Below are 24,617 nucleotides of genomic sequence, written 5' to 3'. Positions count from 1 at the left end.
TTTACTTTGATTAGAGATCCTCAGATGGATGGTGCAATGGAGGCACAGCTAATAGATTAGATTTTCAAATACTGATGGTAACTTGTAAGAAAAGCACTGGAAAGATTTAAAAGCCCAAGTCTCACTGACTTTTAAATGACTTTCAGTGAAGTTAGTATTGCTTCAGCCTTCAGGTACTTTCAAAAGTGCCATCTTATCGCCCTGCCTGCAGGTTTGCTTCTCTCCCCGCTGACACAATGCTTGTGAGAAGGGAGGGCAGTTACAGCAGAATGTTCATCCTACGAGATGCTTGTCTTGCCTAGGGGCACCGTCCTGCACAGAAATGAACGTGGTCCTGAGTGTATCTGGCCCTCGGCCATTACACTAACCAGAATGGCCAAACCAGCTGTGCCTGCTCTCCGTGCTGTGCCCATCCTGCTCTGCTGCCAGCAGGAGGTGGCAACACAGGCAGCCAAACTGGTGTCTCCCTCTCCTCTGATAGCTCTGCTTTTTATTTCCAATCAGATGAACAAGACTGTAAGACATTCTCTTAGACACTTTTTTCTGTGAATTATTTCAGGACTGTGCATTGCAAGTACGGGGTTAGGTGATTAGCTCCTACTTCTATGAGGTAATGATCCCCAAAGGGAACATGCCCAGCTCTGTGTAGACAGAGAGCACGCTGGGTGCAACAGAGGCCTGAGCCAGCCCAGAGGGATGAAACCACTGTCAAATCATGTCTCTGCAGAATCCACTGCCCATAGGCTTAGACTGTCTCTTTCCTCACTCTCGGGAGTACATTTGAGCAAGTGCCTTGACTTGGAAGCAAGCTGAAACAAAAGAGAACAACAACATCCTCTCGTGTAGTAATCTCTAAGGATATATCTGCTACCCCCTGCACAGTACAGTGTAGGGACAGCCAAACCATGACACATCCTGAAACAACATCCCAAACATAAACTCACTGTCCAGGAGGCTGAACTTCTTCAAGAGAACTCCCCTGGAGTTCACTACCTTTGGCAGAGCACTATGCAAGCATTCCCCTGGAGACATCAGATTGTTTTGGTTTGGTTCTTTAAAGAGTCTTTTTGACAAGCAAAAGTCACATTCAAAATATTTAAACTTCTTTTATTTTATTCAAGTTTTGTTTTTTTTTTTTTTTAATTTAAATGAATGAAAATGTACCAGTAAATGAAAACTTGTCTTTTTGTCCTGGACTTCTACTCTGCAGAACAGGGACTCTCTGCCAAGAAACGTCTGTAAGACTGTTACACAGTATTCTTCTATTTAAGTAGGTCACCTGACAGGGGAAAATATCTATGCAAAATTTCAGTGAAGCCAACAGATTTCTGATTAAGACTGGCACCTGGCAATAGCTATGGATTTCCACACATTTATCCCTCCCAGCATAGAAGTCATACATCTCATGCTAGCTCACATGCTCATAGAAAAAACCTTGCATACATTAATAGAAAATGTAGCAACTTCCTTCAATGCTTTTAGATCATCCTCTAGAAAAAGAAAACAGCGCATACTTCTAGCAGAGTTCTGAAAGTGGATCAAAAATCCTATATAAGGAGAGACTTCTGAATTTAGCTCCAATTAATTTGACTTCACTACAGATATGCTTGAGCCAAAAATAAACCCTAGACTGACTCCCATTTTCTCTTCTAGCCACTACACCACACTTTGACAATAGGTATTTTACATAAACACTGGTTTCTCTCAGTACTACACATTTTCAGTTGCTTTTTCAAATCCACTCCACTTTAAGTGGCTGCCACATAAATGTATTCTTTGAACCACAGAGTCCAATTTGACACTTTGCAGAACTGCCACCTTACACAATACAACCCTTGTCATGTATCTAATTCTTAGGGTCTAAATATATGGGTTTTATCTATATATGGGTTTTATCTAGATGTATTTTGGAATACATCTATCAGAGTTTATTACCCTACTGACTGCTGCCAGCGGAGTGCAGTATCAGGCAGAGGCACAGCATCCAGAAACACCTGCTTCAAAGCACAGAAATAGGAATGGGAGTTCAGCAAGAGGTAAGGTCAGGGAAAACATCAGTAAGAGAAACATCCCAGTATGGCTGCCACCAGTTCCATGGAGGCCAGGTCTCACCATTAAGTGTGTCAATTTAAGGACTTTGAAAAAAAAACCCAAAACTTTACTTGGACATCAGTCTGAGGGCCCAGAAAGGGCAGGTCTTTCCAAATTGGCACCAAATCCTGCACTCCTTATTCTTGGAAAAATTTTGTTTACATTATTGCAATTCTGGGTAAGGATTGCAAGCTGTAACTCTCAGATCAGACCTCTAATCCTGCCTCTCTGTTTACTGCATTGATTGTACTCTTTTAGACTCTGATCTTGCCATTCCTGCTTAGTGCAGGCTCCCCTCTGTTGGGGATGGTGAATTAAAATGAGATTCAACTGCAAAGCTGAGGCAGAGTAGGGAATGATGAAAACACATCATCTGCCATGAGCAGCCATCACCATGGCTAAATTTAGAATGTAGGCTCCTCAGGCAGAGAGATGATCCGCCATCCCTGTGGGGCACCAGTCACACAGTGCTACATAAATATTAAAATAATAATTGATGATTAATTAATAATAGCTTCCTTTTCCTCATGACCATCTCTCAGCTGCCATACGAAATATTAATTTCCTTTCTTCTAGATGCAGATACAAACAATCATTCAAAAACATATCTCCTCAGAGAAAATTCACTTTCCCATTCCTTTTCAGTAAAATAATGTTTTCTGCAGCCTCAGACATGAGATTCTGAACCATTCACAGCCACTCTGTTTAAGAAAGAAATACTAATTAAAAATGCCTCAGAAGCCACAATACCCAAAATAAACATCAAGAAGGCAAAGCTGAGGTACAGAAAAAAAAAGCAAATCAATTTGTTCCCTCTTGCTCTATTATCACTCTCTAAAGACAAAAGTCTTTTAATAAAACACTGTAGAGATGCTGTGGGGAAGTATCTTAAGGATACCTAATTCCTTCAGTGACCATAGATACAGACATCTGACTGATCCTACAGCTGCCTTTTATCAGTATATTGTTCTTGCTTCTGATATGCAGCAAATGCTTTTGATGTTCACTTTAGTTTCTGTAGTTAAAAACCTCCAGAAATTCAGCAAGCAACCCACTCCTTTCGCTCATCACCTTGCTCTGTCCATCTCTTCCTAATCCGGGGCAGCCTTGCTGCACTTTCACCTCCTCCCAGCAAGCCCTCTTGCTGGTTACTGATCCATCACACTGTCCAGCAGATCTTGTAGCTACTAGCCCTTTTTGTAACCTCCTAGTTAAATAAATTTGAAAAATAAATAAATAAAACAAAAATCCTTTGTTCTCCACCTGTCATTTCTATTAGCATTTAAGCCCTCAAGCTCCAAAGTTGGTGTCTGCAGCCTGAGTTCACTTCTCTCCAACTCAGCCTGCTTTTTAAATGTCAGATTCTACCAAAGCCCTCCCTTACTAATGACACTACTACTACTCTTCCTGCACACCCTTTTTTCTGTTGGTTTGTGTTCAGGCTTTTTCCCCAAATAACCAGCCTTACCTTTCCCAGCTGCTCAGCACTGCAGGTGTCAACCACCTAGACAACCCTGACCAAGCCTCAAAATCCCATTTAGTTTTCAAGATAATTATCAAGATAATTATGCTTTTTAGATAAAATTGTTTCCTTGCGGAAGAAAATCTACATCATCCAGAACATCAACATTTGTCTATGAAATTTCTTCATGGTATTTTTACTGATAATTAATGCCATCTCTTAATAATCCCCCAGGCCCTCTTTAGAGACAATTATTATAAAAACAGATCTTCCTAATGAAGATGGAGTTACTAAGTCCAGAAGTTTCAAATCACTAATCAGGACAGCTGTGAGCCTCTGTGCAGCAATTAGTTTTAAAGCCAGTTCTAAGATGAAGTTGGATGTCTTTCTGAAAGGGAGGGATGCTACAAGCCCACAGATGAGTGAACCCTGCGGGGCTCAGTGTCTGCAGACTGGGGCCTGCTGGCTCACACACAGGATGAAGAGCACGTGAGAAGATCATAGGAGGAAATAAAACAACCAGAGCCCCCGGTGCAGGAAGCAGCACAGGGAACTCCTCGGGGAGCCCTGGGGCCAGCCCAGCCCTAGCAGGCTGTGGGGGGCAGGCGTGGCCAGTGCCCACTGCTGAGTCCTCAGCATGAACACACATGGTTGCGAACACGACAGACACTGGGACTCACCAGGATGTCCTGCACATCCTGAACAGCAACCTGGATGTAAGAAACCACATCTCTTAAAGATTTCACCCCAGGAAGTAGTTTCTCCACACTTTTAAAGCCCATAGCAGAAGGATGGCACCTGTCTCCAGGAACATCATCTCATGTACTGGATGATGCTCACCACTATGTTAATATTAAAAATTCCTGGGCAAACAAATGAGGGTCCAGTCCTTCAGCCCAGATTCTGCAGCTCTCAAGTCCTTCATTCAGGCAGAAGTCTCCTGCCTCCTTACCCAAGGACAGCATCAACAAATGAGTGCAATTAAAACATAGATAATGTGTCTGAACATGTGCATTCCTCATTTATTTAACAAGCACAGTTTAGCTTTAATTATTTATGATAACACTTTAGAAGAAACTAGTAAACATAGTGCTGTAGACTCTGTAAAAGTAAGAAAGCCCTTGCTGTAGGAGACTACTTCATGGTCTCCTGCTTGGGAACCTCTGCTGGGACAGGGACTCAAACCTCATCTAGCAGAGGAATTACAAGGTGCAAGAAATAGAGCAAATGAGAATACTGAGATTGTATTTGACCAAAAACTTTCCATCGACATGAATGGTCTTATTCAGAGTTGTCTGTGTTGAAATCCTCTCACCTCATATGCACCTGCAGGATGGGTAGGTCCAAGTGGCTCAAGGAATCTTTAGACCTACTTACTCTTCCTCCCTGTCCCACTAGCAAAATCAGAACTTGTTGCAAATCAGTGCATTTACTGTACAAGTAGCTAAGGGGAAGGGGAAGCCTCCTTTGAAGCCTCCTGGGTCCATTTGAGCCAGGCAATGTGGGATCAGACCCTGCCCCCAAAAAGCTCACAGCCCATGTTAGGGCTGCAGAGCTGCAGACATCAGCAGATTGACATGCTGTACATGTCAGTTTAGGGCCATCACTCAGCTCAGCTGGGGAGGAGCTTTGTTGGGAAGGATATGAGGAGGGAAGGGGCCATAAAAGGAAAGGGCACAGGAGGTCTGGACATGAGAAAAGAGAAAGAGAAGGAGCTATGAGAAGAGGGGTAGGAGCACATAGCCAGCCACCCCAGGAGTGCCTGTTGAGCATCACCTCTGGGCCAAGGCAGTGTGACAGTGTGACATGTCTCTGGGCTCTCCCTTCCACAGCAACAGCACCAGTGTTTGCTTCAGCTGCCCTGATCCCACTGCAGGCAAAGGGACCTCCTACAGCACACCTCTAATACCCCTTTGTGGGCTTCTGCCATCCTTGCTAATTCAGCTATCTGAAGAGGAGCCACAGCTTTTCCATCTCCATCCTTGTTAGCAAAGCCGCTGTCCCTGTGGACAGTGCTCACTGTTGTTGCTCTCAGAGTCCGCTGGGAATTTCAGTGGAGGGCAGTGCAGTAGGAGGGACCATTCTCAACTGCACTGCTGTCTGTCAGCTGCCACAGAACATGCTGCTCTCCCTTAGCCAAGATTAGTGCACCCAAAGATGTAAAACAATGGTTTGAAACTGCAAGTACTCCAAACTCACAGTGCTAGTCCCTGCCTTCCTGAGACGATTGCAGTGTGTGAAGAAGCTGTGGTGTCTACTGAAATCCAAGCATACCAGCTAATAAAGATTGTCACACTGAGCACTGCCAGGCAATTTCAGGACCTTTGAACTTGAATGAAGAGGTATGTTCAGCTGGTTTACATGGATCATTGGTGAGTAGATTAATAGTGTCTCTGCAGGCTCTGATATCCAACTCAAACCCATTCTGATGCCCAGGTGTACAGAAAGACAATGCAGCCCCTTCCAGACAGCCATGCACAAATGCAGAGATATTCAAGTGTCAGGCCAACTTGGGATTGTTATTCACCAGGGAAACCTGAGACTAACTTCAGCACTTATCTGGAATCAATTCTTTTCCCCTTACTCTATAAAAGCCAGGCCTCTTCCTTAATGAAAAAGGTGCTATGCACACTAGCTTTGCCTTTTCTATATTTCAACTTAAGGTATTGCTGGCTGTATTTAATAGTTTCACTCCTGCAGAGCAACCTTCTGAAAAGGTCAAAACAGAACACTGGGAGCCAAATTCATCGCTGGTACTACTTCATTGACTTCGGCAGCATTACACCTGGGATAGATCCAGCCCTAACTGCCTCCATTACTGTAAGTGGAAAAGAAGTGTGCTTGCTGTCTTAACTTTACTTTTCAATTGATCTGTTCTCTTGTACCCTGTGTGTTTCATTCCAATCAATAAGAATATATCTACTAGAGAAAGTTACGGCACAAAACATCTGAATGGCTTTTAAAAAACTTGTCTTCTTGGTTTATAATGAACATCAGGTAGATGAGAAGGTAGCAGGCATTCAGCCTGCCCTCGAGTGCTTTATCTTTTGGAAGAGGATGCATGTAAGCAGTTACCATAAATAGTTTTATGTATAAGCTACATCATAACCAAAAGAGATCTTCTTTAAAGATCTCCTCTTGACAGCAGGCATGAGCTGCCACTCCTGAAACACAATGTCAAACAGAGCTCAGATATTAGAGGGATGGGCATTAGAAATGTTTATAAGCAGTTAGATTAGGGGGGAATACATTTAACTTCTCAAGGACTATGTTCACATTCATCATGTTTTCCTCTGCACCACACGAGCCATGCTGATAGACTCCTTCTAGGCTGAGGTAAGATTACAGGAATCTTATTTGTATTTCAAGTGATTGTTTTTCTTTCCAACCTTTCAAAGTTTCTTCCTACAATTCTTCTTCACATGCTATGGTGGAACTTTAACATTATACGAGTACCCATTGGTCTGGCTGAAACACCCAAAGCACCACTAGCTGAGCCATTTTTAATACATGATCCTGGAAAAAAAACCCACAAATCAGTCTTCTAGATCAGTTTTGGTCAGTTTTGAGGATGTTATGAAATAAGATGACATTATCATAGTAGCCAGCCCTTAGCATTAAATTTTAGTCATGTGTCTCTTTTAACTTGCCATTTAGCATTTCACTTAAATATTTGGTGCAGAAATATCAGAAATATCTATTAATGCCTGCCATTATTCCAGACTTTAATTTCTACTACATTTCAGTGTCATGCATCACTGCACTGGAAGCTTCTGAAAGACACTATGGACTGTGCCTGGCAGTGTGCAGCACCTCCCAAACTGGGATGTGGGATGGGAGATGGGTTTGACCAAGACATGGAACAAGCAAAACTAAACCACAAGATTCATCACTCCAGTACATATATGCTATACAGCATTTTTAGATGTGAGATTTGGATTTCGGGACAATTTACCAATGGAGAGGCCAATCTAGGCTGGAATGTTACTGTGTTCTACTACATCAACCACAGCCTCTCCTCTGCTAAAGAAAGCTTAATGTGGTCCCTGAAGCACCAGGCACTCGAGGACATCCATGTGCTACCTCTTCCACAAGATAAAGACCCTTTATCCCAAACTGGCACCTATGCACTCTCTCACTAACTCCCAGTTTCAAGGCTTTGTTGTGAAATCCAGTACCAACTCTATCACACAGACACTTCACCATTTATCTCATGAAGCTCAGTCAGTACCAGTGACCAGGTCTCATGTTAATGGCTGTCACTTAAAGGTTGCTTTTAATGTAGAATCAGTCAAGGAAAAAGCAATTATTTTACGGAATACTATTGTATTGATTTAGTTTGCATCACTGGGATGTCTTTGCATAATGGATAAGGCATTCATGACCAGCCCTGTGAAAACAATCTTAAGATATAAATAATGAGGCAAGAAGGATTTGTGAAAGAGGCTTTTTCTGCTCTTTGTATTTGCTTGCTCTTCTTTTAAACTGTGTATCACTCACTTTAATGTACATATTCTGAATAGCAATGCAACGGAGAGTAATTCCATTTTCCCACCACAATCAACAAAATGTTCTTCCCTTGATCACTCCACTTCGTACATTACTTTGTGGCCACTTCAGTGTCAAATTCAGCCTTCCTTGCAATACCCAAATGCTTCTAACACAATTTACAGCCTACTTAGAGACTACCTTCTTGGAAATAATGTTAATCAGGATAATTTCTCCTCTTACTTTAAGGAGCTCTTGATTGGGTGCTTTCAATCAGCTGTTAGCCAGAGTTACCTCAGAATTTCTCAACTTCTTATGGAGAAATGGGACAACGCCATTTAACAGTCAGAGAGCATGTTTAATGGATCACGCTAATCTCAGGGAGGGCCTATGAAACTCTAATTTGTCAGGTTTCATTACATTCAATAATGACTCTAATTTTCCTCAAGTGTTCTTCTCACTAGTAAATTATGTACCATAGTTTTGCACCCCGTTTTCTCTAACTCTGCATTTGGAAAAATTGAAAGCATCATCGTTCTCTACGGCCACTGCCCAAAAGGGGCCTGAAAAAGAGGGGTTAAGAGTTCACAGTCAGATGTATTTATCTCAGAAGCAGGTATAATTCTTTGCAAACAGCTAAGTGTCAGTGCAAAACCAAGCTGATTCAGGGTAATAAAAGCACTTCTGCAAAGCTTTTAGGTGACACTATATCCCTCACAAGCTTTCTCCACCCTTGTGTCCATTTTCTCATCTGATACCATCATTACCTTGACCAATCTGCACATTACTTCCTTTCCAAATGGATCGATTTTAAACCAGCTCATCTGCTAATGCTCAGCACAGGTTTGGATGATTCTTCTATTGTTTCAATTATTTCTTTGAGGAAAATTCAATCCTGTTAAGCAAACAGTGCTTTTATCTCAGCTGAAGATGCGAGAGCTGTGGTCGCCACTGACAGATCAAGAGCTTCTTATGAAACCCTCCTTTCAGCTGTAGCACCCTCAAGTGACAGAGATGTCCCAGTTTAGCTCATTACAAGTAATAGACAGTGTTAGCTATAACCTGGCACATTAAATAGTTGAGCTATTAAAATTAACCACATATTTCTGGAGGAAGATGTGCCATCTCAGCAAATGATCTGGTGATCTCCCTGATTTTCATCTGCTGCAGCAAAGGAATGGCTTCCCAAAGAGCCAAACAAAAGGCATATATGCCTTCACCCCAGTTTCCAGGGGCTAATTCTTGGAAGGGAAGTGCAGCATTGATCGAGATTCGAAACTGAACCTGTCAGGTTTTCTCAGACGACTTTGGAGATTTGGCTTAGCAGTCCATAAGTAATGCAGAGTGTGTAGATGAGAAAGCCCCAGGGAGAAGAGAGTGATCACAAAGTAATAAATAGAGCAAAATAGATGATCTTCCATTTGCTGCTTGTGGGGCAAGTCCACTGTACTTTCATACCTCTTCACTCCAGGATAACAGTGCCTATGTGCTTTCTGAACAGAGACTGAAGTGGCTCTGTCCACAGCCATTCAAAGTCCTCTTTGTAAGGTACTATATACCGAATGGGGGCAAAGTAATTTGATTATAAATGTCTGCAGTCACATTTTAAACTCTACAATCATCTTCCAGGATAACTTTATGTAAAATTTTGTCAGCTATGCTAAGGAACAGTGTTTATCAAGATCTGCCTTTCACAGAGTCCAATGTAGCATTACTGAAATAAACACCAGCTCGGTCTGAGATTCTAATTTGCAGGCATCTTATGCCAGCACTTATATGATTTTCCCAGTCTTGCTCAGATATGCATGGAGGGCCCAAAAGAACAGCCTTATTGTAAGCATGAGACCAAAGAGAGTCACTTTCTGTTCATTACTGCCTTTAATAAATGAGCTTCATGCTGGAAAAACCGTTCTGTTGCCACCAGTGAGGTCCTGAGCAGAAGACATAGCTTTCCTACACATGACTCTTAGAACCTGTCCAGAATAAGCCAGGAAGGAACTTAACTGCAAAAATATGTCACCAGAACCCTAATCAGATGACAAGCATTGTTTTACTTTAATCTTTCTAGCCCCCCAAGAGAGTAAGTCCTGCTGGGGACTAGGAAATTAGCCTGTTCAAATCAAGGGATTCAAATGCCTCTTACACTTGTAAATGGCTGAAGCCAAATGCAGACTTTGTGGGTCTGCCCATCACCAGGCATCTAGAGATGCCCTGATAAACCAAAACAAACACAGTAAGTAACCCTACTATTTCTACATGGCACTATCATTGCTGGTTCGAAAAAAGCTTTTCAAGTGAAACGTGCTTTGCAATACCTGAATGCAGAAACAGCTTTCTGTTCTGCAGTGTTTTGCTAAAAATGTTTCAAACAGCCCTTGGTTTCTGTGCCTGGGGCAGATACACACTCACTTCCACCAGCAGCCCCTAGGCTCGAGCCCTCATTGAGGAAAAAGCCAATTTGCTGTTCACTGCTTTAACATCAACACAGCAAGAATCAGAGCACTTCTGAAATATCCCCCATGACAGTGTTTGTGACTTAGGCACTTGGGAAATTCATGCCACTTTGAATGATGATGTTTTATTGGGAGAACATCAGAAGTAGCAAGACGTCTTATATTGACATATTGGTTCCACTTTGCTAGACATGCAGGATCAAAGTCATCCCTGGCAGAACTCCATAACCTTCAACAGATGGGATAAATTTGGCCCCATATGCCCGTAGCAGCTGGGGACTACAATTGTTTTCCTATTTCCAGCCATATTTTGGGGATACGGAGTCTGATTTTCTGCATGCAAAGCAAATTGAGATTTTGGCAAATGTGCAATATGAGGCAAACTATTTGTATTATCATACATGGCCCGGGTATGATTGTTAGGGTCATCTGCAGCACATACCTAAATTTTAAATTAAATATGTGCTATAAATAGCCTAGGAAGAATCAAGCTAGAGATTATTTTATCAGACACTCAGCAATCTGTTCGGCTGGCTGTCCTGCTCACTAAACATGGCATCAGAGTCCCTTTTAAATGTAAAATTATGTTTTCTTCATGTAGCTTCCCCTATCATCTATTGTATTCATATAGAGAGAAGCAGTTGGTAAATATCATTTCACATTCCAAACTATTTACTATAGGCAACTACATCATTGTTCTGTTCAAATAAATTTACATAAATCATTATTAGACTGTTTTATCTTTGGAACTTTATTTTGCTTTCAGAGCACAAATTAAATGCATGCATAAACCAGAATATTTTAGAGGGAGTTATTCCTGAATTGCTTATGAGACAGTAGACATTTCCACCTAATTTTTCATTCATAATGTAATTTCTTTAGTTTTCTCCATATAGTTAAAAACCACACATCTAATTTGCTGAGGTTTCCCTGGAAGTGCGCAATAGAATAGATGGCTGTGTTGCAATCTGTTCATCCATCAGCCAGTGCTTCCTTTGACTCACTCCACATTCTGCTCAAAACACTTTGTGGGAAAGGCCAGGAACAACAGTAAGTCCCACTTGCTGCTTGACATGATCGTATTAGGAGTAAACTGTTGTTGTTAACCAAAATTTGCAAATGAAGTCACTGGAAAATAAATCTATTTCTAGTAAACATTTCAGTGTTTGGATTAATTGAACAGAGCTCTCAGAGTCCTCGCTAGCTCAGATTTACAGCTCAGCACCCACCCATGCATCTTGTAATGAAAGGCACTGTTCTCGTTAGCCTTACTCAATTACAAACACACACATCCTAATTGTGCTTGACTCACAAACTGCAAGAAGTGGCTGGAGAAGAAATCCAGTGGCCACAGTCACCCAGTAGCTGCCCCTCAAGCCCAGCACTGCACCTTGCCCAGCCTGAAGGTGCAGCAGACACGTGCAGCACAGGCTGTCTGTGCCCTGTGCCCCAGGCTCACGTCCACTCACCAGTGCCACAGGTGGGAGCTGAATAGCAACCAGCACCCAGCAGCTCTACAAGAATCCTGTCCTGCTCGTGTCCTCCCTGTGCCCCAGAGTCAGCCTGCAGGAGCAGTCCCCAGCACAGCTCCCTACACGAGCACTGGTTTTGAGAGACCTGGAAGGCCCATGCAGGTCAACCTGGAGACACCAGGTCTCCACACCAGGCTGCAAACTCCTGTTAAAAGCCCAGCTGCAGCTTTTCCAGCAACATTGCCACCACTCCCACAGCTCCCTAGTGTGGCACAGGATCTGACACCTCTGCACCACAGCTGTGTGCCACAGACTTGATGAGAACTTCTGCATGACCCTTTCTTCCTCCAGAAAGGCAGTACACCACGTGTCTGCTGTCACATTTACTCCACTTGCATGTCCTGTTGTAGGCATTGCTGGTACGTCTCAGCTGCCAGCCCATCAGCTACACATCAATTTCAACAGACGTGAAAAATGCAGCAGAAGCAGAGACACAGCTGAGAAGTCTGTATCAGCATTCAATGCAAATACCACCTGCCCTCGTGGTGTTTCACTCTTGATCTCAGAGATAAGATGGAGTTGTGCAAGTTGTTGTAGAACTACATCTGGGTCAAGCCAGGAGCGTGGGAGAGGTTTAGGCCAGAGAATGCTCTCCTTCAGAGAGCATAACTTCGTGTTAGCATAGATAAATAACTCTGCTATTTGGGATAAAGGGTGGAGGGTGACTGCAGATAGTAGAAAAACCTCTTTCAGTTCCTTGCCTTTCTCCTTCCTGAGCATTCCTGTACTCAGAAAACAGCAGAATTTCATGCAGAGCAGAAGAACCAAATCAAATCTCTTTGCTTTTACTTAAATCTAAGTATACAGCATATCCTTACAGGTCTGGCCAGATTAGCTCTCAAACTAGCATATCATGTAAAATTGCATCAAATACAGAGGCTTTCCATCCCACAGCCACGGTAATACCGTGTGAATAGCAAATAACTGAGTACTAGGAGCCCAGTGAAGCTTCAGTAATACAGCCATGGAAGATGGCAATAATTTATCATCTCTGCTGTAGTCTAATCCCAGATGCACTGTTTGCTAATTTATTTCCATATGTACCTGGCAGACAGATTAATCAGCCATCTCTCTCTGAAACCTAGATTGCACTTTATCCCTTTAGTAAGCAAGAGAAAAAATGTACACAGCAAAATAAGAGTCCCTTACAGAGGAGTTCTGTCAACCTTTATAGCTTGTGGTTTCCTTTTTCAGCTTAACAATGGCTTTTCAAAAATCTAACACCCAAATCTGCTTCCCCATCAGCGTACTCCTCCATCTACAGAAGTCTCTTTGCTAACGCTGGTGAAAATGAAGGCAGAGATTGGGAAGGCACATCCCTTAGATTTCTAGACTCAGCTGGAGACAGCAATATTGTCCAAGGAGAGGGCAGCAGCCCTGCACTAGAGCCAAGGCCATCCCCACAGACAGCAGTGACTCCTCTGAGCCAAGGAGGCTGTTTCTCTGCCACGGTTTGCAGAGTAGCAAAATCAAGATAATAATATTTTACAAAACATTTTGAGCTCTACTGAACTAATTACTATTATCAGCAGTAATGTGCTTCTGATACACTTAGCTCTTCTTCTGGAAAACTCCACAAAGGGGCCGCACTTGCTGGAGCCGAGCAGCTGTTAGCACTTCAGCGATGTTATTGGTAATAAATACAGCGTCAATTCTACGCCTGGTGCCCTTTAAGGATCTGTTTGCAATCCACTCTTTATTTTGATTATAAGATATTATCTGCATTAAACATAATTAGTCATATTATATCATTTGCCAGTCTAAGCGCAGTCACTTGACGAGGCAGGATGGAGCTGAATGAAAGCGCAGCGCAGTCTGAAGCCCAAGGAGATGAAGGGAGTGCAACTGGCACAGAGCCAGGCAGGACACGGACTCAGGCATGCCCCGGCCACAGGCTTTCTGTGAGAAGGCTGTCCATTGCATAGCCACACTGTTACTTTTCCTTGTGTCAGAGTCTGAGCAGGCACATGTAAAATGTAATTACCAAACCATGGAAGAGTAATAAAATGATTGCTGAAAATGAAATTATTTATGAGCTTCAGTACGCTCGTAACAGTTATAATAATCAAAATACATAAATATTTGGATATGCTAGTGACAGATGGCGTATACTGGAATAACCATACAGAATATGTCAGCTTTCAGAATCAGCTTATTCCAGAGTTGGCATGTTTCAGGCTTTCTGCTACTAAAATAAGCACCTGGTATTTGATCCTCCAAAAATGTATTTTCGCAAACACATGGGTGTCTTTTGATAGAAAAGCTATTGAGCCTGTCACCATCCACACACAGGACCCAAGTAACAGTGTGCTGCCATCAGCTTCCTCTACCTTGCCTACCTGTCGGTTGCAGAGGCAGTGGAGGCCTGTCTCCTCAGAGCTGGGCTTGTCAGGACAGAGTGACAGTGCCTTGCCAAAGTGTATCCACGCTCTGGGCATGATGCACACACTGCAGGCGAGACAAACTGCTCCTCTGCAACCCCAGGAAGAACAACCCGACTTCTTTTGCTTATGCTCCTGTGTCAGCAAGTGTGAAAAAATCCAGGCTCTTGGAGAGCTCTGGTTGGAAATTAATGATCATTAACAATGATTAAAACAATTACTGCAGACAAATATGTTTATTTGTGTTGGGCCTCAATGAAGCAGTAGCCTGTACCCTGGACTAAGAAACCCACAGCGAGGTAACAGCCGCAGGTGAAGGGAAAGAGAAGAGCAAAGGCCATGTCCACGTGCTGCTCCTCCTGCCCCGCAGCCAGGACAGCATGGAACAGGCTGGCAGGCACAAGGGAATGGGGACACTGTGCCTACACCCCCACAGGGTTATTAAGGAAATGGCAGCCTCCTTCCTCCCTGGAGGAAACCCTCCTTCACATAGGTGTCTAAGCCATCAGTGGCCCAGGACTTTTGCAGGCCACAGCCTCCCCTCAGTGACTCTGAACCACTTTGGCCATGGCCCTCCCAGGCAGTAATTCCTCTCCACGAATAACAGCATTTCCAGAAAGCCGCTCACAGCACCACGTAACAGGGCGTTTTAGCAGACAGTAAACAGACAAATTTTAAAGATTAATAAGCATTCATTTATTATGTTACACTCTCTTCAGTTTTCCCAGACAATCAAATTGGTAAATTAGAGCCATAATTTTCCACCAATTAATACCAGATGTGACACATTTTGACATTAAAAGAGTAAATGTAAGAGAACTGTCAAATACTTCATATTCCTAATGTTATTACTTCATATTCCTGTCTGAATAGAAAACCTAAAATCCTCATGCCTCAGACTTATTCTGAAACATAGACACAAAGGATGCTGATGTTTCCAACTACTGCATGCTCACAGGCTGCACATTGTCCCCTTGACAGCTGCTTACACCTTTCCCAAATGCATGTTGACTAAAAAGCCCAACCCCAAAGCAGTATTTATACCTGTAATCCAGCACAGGACATATTGTCACATCATCAGAGGAGAAACCAATAAAAAGCAAGAGAAAATGCCAGAGACAAATGGGAATTATTATATGTTTTCAGTGCAGTACAGGACAAGGGTAGTTGGCAAAGCTTTTAGAAAAGAAAATTAAATACAAAAATCTTGTTTTAGTTCTTCTCTTTTCCAACAGTTTCTACACTAGGACATTCCAGCATCAGTTCCAGGCCAGTCTGCAGAATGCCACAGTCCCAGAGTTACACAGGCTCTGTTTTAATACAGCTGATCAGAGCAACCAGGTCAAGGGGACCTGCTTGGCACACATGGACTGGGGGACAGACCCGGTCCTCTCGGTTCCCTCAGGCCAGCTGAGGTCCTACTCCTCAGGACCTAGAAGTGCTGCCAGCCCTGTTCTGGTATCCAGAGAGGAGAGCCATGAAGCTCTGGGAAAAATTAAAGCTCATCCCTTTTAAACTCTGATCAGCTACAGTTTTGGGGAGGTGGGAACATACCACAGAATAGCTCCCCTTTCCTTCAATTATCTCCATACTACCTTTTTCTATACAGTCCCAGGTAGCAAATATTTTTGATAGGCTGAAGGTGACTTTGCAAAGAAGGAAATATCCCCTTTACACACCACATTGCCCCTGCCAGGCCCTAAAGCAAATCTACCCATGAATTTTCCCCATTCACACCATGGAGATGAACTGGGATCATACAGTCTATCATCACTGTCGCAGAGCCTGCACTCTGTCAGCTGTCTGCCACAAACGCACCAGGCAACAATTTCTGCAGACTCTAGGTTTCACTACACCTTAAAATAAAAGGGATTGAGAACAGGAAGATGCCTAGAAACATGAGGTCTTTTCCATTGGTGGTTGCTTTGCAACCTGAGGAAGCAGGCAAAGATCCACCATAATTATATTCTGTTGGCAAAGTCATTGAAGTAAAATGCAGCCAGGTGAAAACCACTCTCCCTCTTGTACCTCACCGTGCTCACAGGGAACAGGCTTCCTACGCACAACCATATGTCATGTTTTGCCAGCACAGCCAGGTAGCTGACAGGTTTCCTACTGGCCAGAACATAACCAGCCAAATCTGCTACTCAAATCAGAAGTTTTTTTCCTTGATTAGAAGACATGGGCTTTGATGCATTTTCATCCAGATTAACTGGCTTCATCAGGCTCCAGAAACAAAGCTGGAAAGAGGCTCAGTTAAAATTGCAGCAACACCAGGAATCTGCAAAAGGGTCCCAGAAGGGTTTTGATCCAAAGCAGACAGTGCAAAGCTGCAGTCAGCTGGCACAGGGGAGGACCAGTCCGACTGGCCTTACAACATTCATGATGGGATGAAATATAACCCGAGGCTCCAGAGTGATTATACAGCCTGCCCCAGCGCCTCTGTAGACACTCTCCTGGAAAGATATAATAGGGCTTGAAGCAGAATTGGACCCCAGGCAGGAATATCCCCCTTCCAGTCTTTTCCCATAAATAGGCAGTGGGGGGCAGAGGGGAATGGAATTTAAATGGTTTTGCAAGGGGAAGCCAGATGAAAGCAAATCAGCTACAACTGAGAAAATCCAATCTACTTAACTGTCCTGCACAGAACTAATTTTGCCTGGTGCAGCTGTGACCTTCACAAGCATCAGGTCAGTAGCAGCCTTACTATCTCCAAATGAAGGTAGAAGAGAGTTGTCCCTGAGCAGGCCTCCCCAATGTCAGAGAGAAAAGAGCTCTTTTATAAGGCACAGCCTTTGGATCAAGAGGCGTGTTACAGAAAGATTACACTGCAAATCTAATCCCCTATCCCTAATGCTCAACAATCTGATACATGAACCCGCCTTTCATCAAAGAGCTGGCGATTGCAGTATTGGGCAATCTGAGCAATGCGTAGGGAATGGGGCTGCCAGCTGTGTTGGCCAGCTCAGGCACAGGTGGGTGGCCATACCAGCTCCTCCTGGTAAGGAGTCCTCACACACATGTTCATCCAGGTACACATTGCAGCACATCTGGTCAATGAGTTTTAAAAAGGGTCTTAACGTTTTCCACAGTGCTGGGACAAACCATCTCGCGGTCATCTTGTCTCCAGTTTTTTGCAGAATGCACATCAAATCTGACCGCTTTCAGTCTTTAATGTTCAAACTGACTTTTGACAACCCAATTCAGTCCTCCCAGATAGGGCAACGCAACACAGGCCAGAAAGAGTCATATTTGTTAACCCTTTCCACCCAAAAAGCAGGCACACACAAAAGGTAGCTGTGCAAGTCCCACCGGCACAAGGCAGAAGTCCTGGTCAAGGTAGCCAAGTGACTTGTACCAGAACATGTTGGCTAGTCAGCGCTGCCTAATTGAGGACATGTTATTAACACGTGCTACTGGTGTCACCCCTCACCTTCCAATAAGGCACCATGCAGGACTAGGTGGTGAGGCTGTAAGGTTTGCACTTCTAAGCTCAAGAGCCAGAAGAAAAAGGATCTTTCTTTCATAATTTTAAATCAGGAATAAGCTCAAAACAAGGCAATATAGAAACACTGCTTTGAAATCAAAATCAGGCACATTAGCTACAAGAAATTCCTTTTAAAGTACTCAGAGCACGTGGCCTAAAAAAATGTTTAATGGCCATGTTTTCCCTGTAGGAGTGATCTCAGAGTGCACAGAAATGGTGTGTCTCAATGTCACAGACCAGTAGTTTTCAACCAGTGAAAAATATTGTTATATACTGTGAACCCCATTTAAGTATCTACAAATAGTAATGGGAGGAGTAAACCTCTTGTCAGGAGGTGTAAGTTTGCTGTATGAGGAACCCTCATCACCAGTAAAAATTATTAAGTGGTCCACAGTGGAAAGAGGTGTAAAACCACTGCTGGAGATGCCTCTAATTTGCTATGGGACAGAGACTGACATAACATCTGCAGCTGAAAAATTCTTTGGGATGTTGATGAAATAATTTGGCCAAAGGGAGAAACATGCCAAAAAAGTTTCATCTTATTTTATTCATTCAGTTCCTGTCACTTTCATAGAAATAAAGAGTTGATCCCATGCTCCGTGCCTGCACAGCACATGAAAGTACAGTGCTCACCACCAGCAGTGCTAGGGATAGCCGTGATCTTTTTTGTTATCACAGTTCATTCTTATTGCACCATTTGTTGCCATATGCTCTTTTTGCAGGAGCCTGCACTCATGCTCTCTGAATACGAATCCCAGACTGTCATCCTGAGAGAGCAGGGCACCTCCAAATCATGGATCTCCTGGATTTGCCGAGAGATGCCTGCTAATGGATGGCTGGAGGTGAAAGCTGAATGGATTAAAACTAGCACTAATTCACCAATGGAACAAACTAGTACAGGAAGCAGGGATCTACACCTTGTCACCTCCGACATGTCAGGATCCAAATGCAGACAGCTTTTAATAAAAGATCAGTTACTGGGTGTACTTCTCATGTGTTTTATACAGGGTGTGATGATCCCTAGCATTATGAGAGCGTCTTCACTTCAGATCTGGGACTCTGTGACTCCTTGTCCACACACCCAGCAGACTGATTGCAGTGCTCATTTTATGATATATGAGAGATGTGAACCATTTTGGACTTTTTCCAAACCAGCAAGCTTTTTTTTTTTCCTCTAGCAATCTCCAGTCTGGAATTCCTCTGCTTCTGTCGGAGGAGTTCTTGGTGACTCACATGTGGATTGGGAGCTTTCTCAGCCCACAGCTGAAGGCAAGGGTGTTAAATATTTAATAAAGAGACAGCTTTTCTCCCAAATGTTTTGGATAAATAGCTGCTAAAAGAAACCAAAATACAAAAGGTTTTAGCTGCTAGAATAAAATTATCTTTTCCCCTTTCCAACAACCACTGAGCTGCCCTCACCTGGGTTCTCTCCCTGGTGTTCACAGCTGTCCCCAGCTCCCACCACTGGCCCATGCCTGCACCCAGGAGGGAACCACACTTCAGCCAACCTCCTGCAGCCTTATCCATCCTGCAGCTAGGCTCAGCTTCAGTCACTCAAACTACGAGGAGGAGGATTAGTAAAAGTAGCATAAGTTTTAACTGTAGTCTGAAAGCTGCTCTGGCCTTAGAAGTGTGGCCTCCTGGCTGGGCCCAGCTAACAGTTGTTAAGCACCAGATATGGCAACAGTGGCAGAGTGTTCAAGTAGTTTTACCCTGTATCTGTTGCCACATAGCAAGGCACTGGAGACCTGCATCCTCACATGTCTGACTGGTTTTTAATGACAGGAAAGCAGTGAACATTCAAGAATTTCTACTTTTTAATGTCCAATTAAACATCAGTATTAAGGAAGTAACTGGACCTTCCTAGGTCCACAGTTTCCAGCATCTAATTATCTGCTAACTTTATTCCATATGAGTATTATGTGACTATGTTGTTTATTTCCTTTCCATAATTACTACCTAGTTCAAGTACTCCAAGTTGGAATGCAAAAAAAAAAAAATTTTAAAAGGATCAAATTCTTGGACAGTGAATTATAAATTCTGTTTGGTATCTGACTACATACATAGCAGGATGAAATCCTTATTTAAGCATCAAACAGGATTTATTTAGGCATTCTGTTACCTCTGTTGAAGTATCAAAACAGCACATACCATTGTACTGCTAAACCCTATCAGAGTTCCTGCCATATAGGGGTGACAAGAGGTATAGACACTGGGTCACCATTTGGCCACTGCTCAGCTGAAGGAAAGAAATGTGCTTTCCCTGTGTCTGTCCTCTAGTTAAATCCTCTGCTTTCAGCTTGAGGGTACACACAATCATCCTCAGTGTTACGTGTAACAGCTGATGATCTCCAAGACCCTGGACTTTTTACTAAAAGTCCTGAAGGTGGTTTGCACTTCTACCTCCCCGGTTCATTTGCTGGGAATGCGAAAACTGATGAATTTCAACTTGCGCAGCTGTGAGCAAGGACCTGTCAGTAGGGAGCCCTGGGCTTTGGGCTGGACTGTCACCTGAAACGCGCTGCTATAAAGGTTACCTCTGGCATTTATCATCCGCAGGGTGAGAGGCAGGACTCGTCTGCTTTGGTGAACCTTCTTCCAAGCCAGTGGCACCGCATGGATGCAATCAGCGTGTCCTGCATTGGTCCAAAGCTGTCAACATCTGTCAGGAATAGTAAATTTTATTTTATCTTGTTTGAGTGGAATGGGTTTCCATAAAAAATATGTAAATTATGCTAAGAATAATGAAGAAAATTAGTTTAAACAGCATGGCAGCAATTAGCCACAGTTCTTAGAGGGACTGGACAAGCACCACAGCACCACGCTGCTTCCAGCTGCAGCCCCAAGCTCTGCTATCCATGGAAGGAGGGTAAATTGGAGAAGAAGGCTGCATGGCTATACTGGGTAAACTGCAGGAAAGGACCCATAAATACAGTAACACTTACTACTGGAACTCACGTTTTATGACTCAAACTACATACCAACTCAAGCCAAAAAAAAAAAAAAAAAAAAAAGCAAAATATGAAGAAACCAACTTGAAAGCTTGCTACTGATACAAACCAAACAGAGGAATAATGACTAACCCAGAAACATCAAGTAGAGGTCAATGTCTGCCTTCCACTGTGCCTCACATAAATACACAGTCCTTTCTACCCGTTTCGATGGCTGCTTCAAACGAATCAAGCTCTTTGAGACACTTCACTAGGCTAAAATCACAAATTCTGATTTTGCTTATGCATTGCTTCAGCTGCCTAGAGTCTCCCCATCTTGTTTAAGTACAGCATGTAACTGCAAGCAGATTGGCAGCAACCTTTCTTGCCCCATGGTGAGCACCAGCACTGAGTGGGTCAGCAAAGATGGTCAGCAGCTCTTAAAAAGCGAGATGGGCTCTTGCCCGTCACTAACCAGCAGACAGGAGCTAAATACCTGCAGTTATAATCATGGGAACAATTAACATGCCACATACATGTGCAACTCCTTGTATGTGAGGATCTGTATGTACAAATAGTTCACCTTTCTATAACCTCTACAAGGACTAAAATAACAGAATTTCCCCTCCATTCCCCCCCCTCCCGCCCCACCAAATCTCTAATTTTTGCCCACTTGACTCAGAGAAGGAGACTTTGTTTGCACTATCTTCAAATATTAATAGTGAACTGCCAAGGCACATTTCTTACTGTGATGTACTTGTATAGCTCTGGGTAATTCCCACTGGCATTAATGAGAATGGCTTATATAAATCTCTTCGCCTCATCCCATGGCAAAGATCAGATCATGGCTTTAAAGAGGGCAATATGTAATTTCTGTGTCTCCCCACTACAGGACAGGGCAGTTCCCATTTTCAAGTTCTCTGTACTTCACAGGTTAGTCAAGCTACTCCAGTCAAACACCAAGTTAGGGCATCCCCCCACACCTGTACCTCTCATCAAGCTAACCCGCAATCACTTTCCTAAGGAAAGTATTTTCCTTGCCTGGATGTAGAACATTGTCTGAGCCATTCTGACCAGGTTGTTCTGCTTTGGGAATTTAAATCCCTGCTGGAAGGAAGAGCGCAAAAATGCTTATTTTTGTTTACAGTAACATCTCATAATAGCAGTTACCATTATCATAATTTCATGGCCTCTATTCCCTGCCAGGAGAGCTTAGAGGCCTTTTTTGGTGAAGGAAAATCTTCCCTCTCACAATGACTACCTTAACTCAAAGTGTTCATCTGAGGGCAATTCAAAGAGAGGACATAGCGTTTGGTACCAGCAGGTGGATTCCCACGTCCCAGGGCCTTGTGGGAGCAGTTGGCTCCTTCCCTACCCAGAGAACTTCCTCAAGCCATCCTAGGAAGCCTCTCTGAGGATAACGTTTCCCCAGTACTACTGGGATGCTGCAGCTCTGCACTGCCAAGCAGATATGCCTGTGTAATTCTGAAACAACTCTATTCTTGCACTGCAACAATGCCAGCTCATCCAAGTCCAATTAAACTCCCCAAGAATGATTCACAGCAAACTGAACCATATTTACTTTCAGTTCATTATCACACTCACAACTGGTTATTTTGGAAATTTTATATTCTGACTTCAGCAGCAGGCTACAGGCTGCACACCTCTTGCTACTGTACATGCCTGAGAGAGATGTATTTCTCTTTTCTTCATCTCCCTCGTTCTGCCACCTTAGAGGGGAATTAAGGCAGCAGAGACCTGTAAAAGCTCTGATGGTATCCACACCAAAAAATCCTAACACACAAACCAGAGGAAAAGCCATCTTTAACCTGCTAGACCAGTCCCAGGATAAATGTTTGCTTTAGGCAAGGACAAGACAAGTAGGTTCTTTAGTATTTTTTTGTTTAATATCCTTTTAACGTGAGCCTGGACTGGTGCATAAATGAGCATAACTGCTCAAATGAGTCATACTTCTTTTTTAGGGCCTTGTTCTGGCAAAACTCCCACTGAGCACAGCAGGGGCTTGGCAGAGTGGGAAATGAGGAGCAGCCCAGGACTCAGATCTGTGGGATGGGTGCATGAGCACAGGGTAGTACCTGATTAAATACATCCAAGTTCCAAAACCTGTATTTGTAATCTTCACAAATGGCAAAACAATACAATTTAAACCAAAATGCTCAGAGACAAGACAAAACGAGTGCTGAGATGCCAGATTGCACTGTTATCAGTTCTTAAAGCTCATGGTACCTTAAGTGCATTTAAAGGACCATAACTATTACAGCCCAATTACCACTGGAACCCCAGAGCAGGTGCACTCATCTAAACCAGAGCTTCAGAGAAAGCAATTCAAACTGAAATTGCGACAGGATTTTCGAAGTGTGAAAGGGACTTGTTGGGAGTAATTAAAGGCTCCAGGATGCAAAATAAAAAGGACATATCCTATCCAGACACACAGGAAATCTCCAGATACTGATGGCAGGAGGTGAGCTCCCCAGCAGCCAAGTGGGTACCCACAGAGGGCCAGGGCAGCCAGGCCAGTGGGGCAAGCAGGGGAATCTGTCTGCGGGACCCTGCTTGATACCATGCAGTTATCACAAAGCAATTAATGTGACAATTACTGGCTAATGTATGTGCTATCTCCAGGTAAATATGGTCTCCACCATAGGATGGCATGGCCAAGGAAAGACCTCAGCAGGCAAAGGAGGGTGGTGGCTGGTAGAGAGATCACAGCCACAAATTTAGGGTAAGACACTTTGGTGTTATCAGCTGAAAGCACCAGGAGGTTTTGGGGAATGCCATAACCAGCAGAAGAGCAAAACATACAGCAATGCTGAGTCACACACTAAACTGGAGTCAAATAGAACCCAAACAACACCCCCCCAAGCACAGACAGAAAATATAATATAACAAAGGAAGGCAGTAGAAAGGAACAGGGTTCCCAGAATGTGCTGCAGGTTCAGGTGGGATCCAAACAACCCTGAGCCCACCCTGGGAGATGCTCCTAGTGGCAGATAAAGATGAGCAATGCAGGATTGCTAATTAGGTTATGATACTTCTAATCTTTCTTCTGTTAAAGAAATACTGTTGTGGGATGGTCTCAGGCTCTGGCTACCTCTGAAGGGAAAAAAAGCCATGCAAGTCAGAAGTCTAGCAGTTCCAAGGCTATACTGAGGAGACTGTGCTTGAATTCCAGGGTCCCGCTGGCAGGGAAGGGCTCCCAGGAGCAGAGGAGCAGCAAGGTGGTATCCATCAGGACTCTGGGGCATTGCACACTAAATGCTCTCTGCTTTGGGTCACATCACAGGGACTAGGGCCTTGGTCCCCTCCGTGCCCCAGGAGGCACAGCTAGGAAAGCAAGCCAATGAAAACACAGCATTTCACACATTTCCCCCCTTTTCAAGAGCCTGTGACATGCTATCTTGGGATTTTCAGTCCACAATGATGTCTGGCCACTCCAGCTTAATCCCAAAGGCCGAAAAGAAACTTAAACACTGGAATAAATAAATAGCAATGCTACCCTGCAGAGGGTATTACAGCATTTTTTTCAACAGACAGATGGCATGGACGGAGAAGGGCTACGTACAGAAGAGTGGAACGAGAAGCTGGATGTGAATTCTTGACCCTGGCATTCCTATATAGTGAAGTATCTCCCTCCCCACCCCCAATTTTAAAAAACAAAATTAAAAAAAAAAAAACAAGAAAAAAAAGAAAAAAAAAAAACACAAACACAAAAACGCCAAAAAAAAACCAAACCCAAAAGCAAACCACACAACCCACCAAAAAAACCCCAAAA

General features: G+C 43.4%; 1 protein-coding gene across 4 annotated transcripts in view; it reads right to left on the bottom strand.

Moving 5' to 3' along the window:
* Positions 1-24,617, bottom strand: part of FOXN3 (forkhead box N3) — a 209,491-nt gene that overhangs the window by 152,257 nt on the left and 32,617 nt on the right. For all 4 annotated transcript variants that reach the window (XM_053944509.1, XM_053944510.1, XM_053944511.1 and 1 more), the window contains exon 2: positions 20,432-20,556. The gene's annotated coding sequence lies outside the window, so the exon portion shown is untranslated. The remainder of the gene's footprint in view (positions 1-20,431; positions 20,557-24,617) is intronic.

This window comes from Vidua chalybeata, chromosome 6, assembly GCF_026979565.1.
Source record: "Vidua chalybeata isolate OUT-0048 chromosome 6, bVidCha1 merged haplotype, whole genome shotgun sequence".
NCBI classification, from domain to species: Eukaryota; Metazoa; Chordata; class Aves; order Passeriformes; family Viduidae; genus Vidua; species Vidua chalybeata.
The sequence above is the reverse complement of the archived record's forward strand: the minus strand, read 5'-3'. Positions and strand labels throughout refer to the sequence as shown.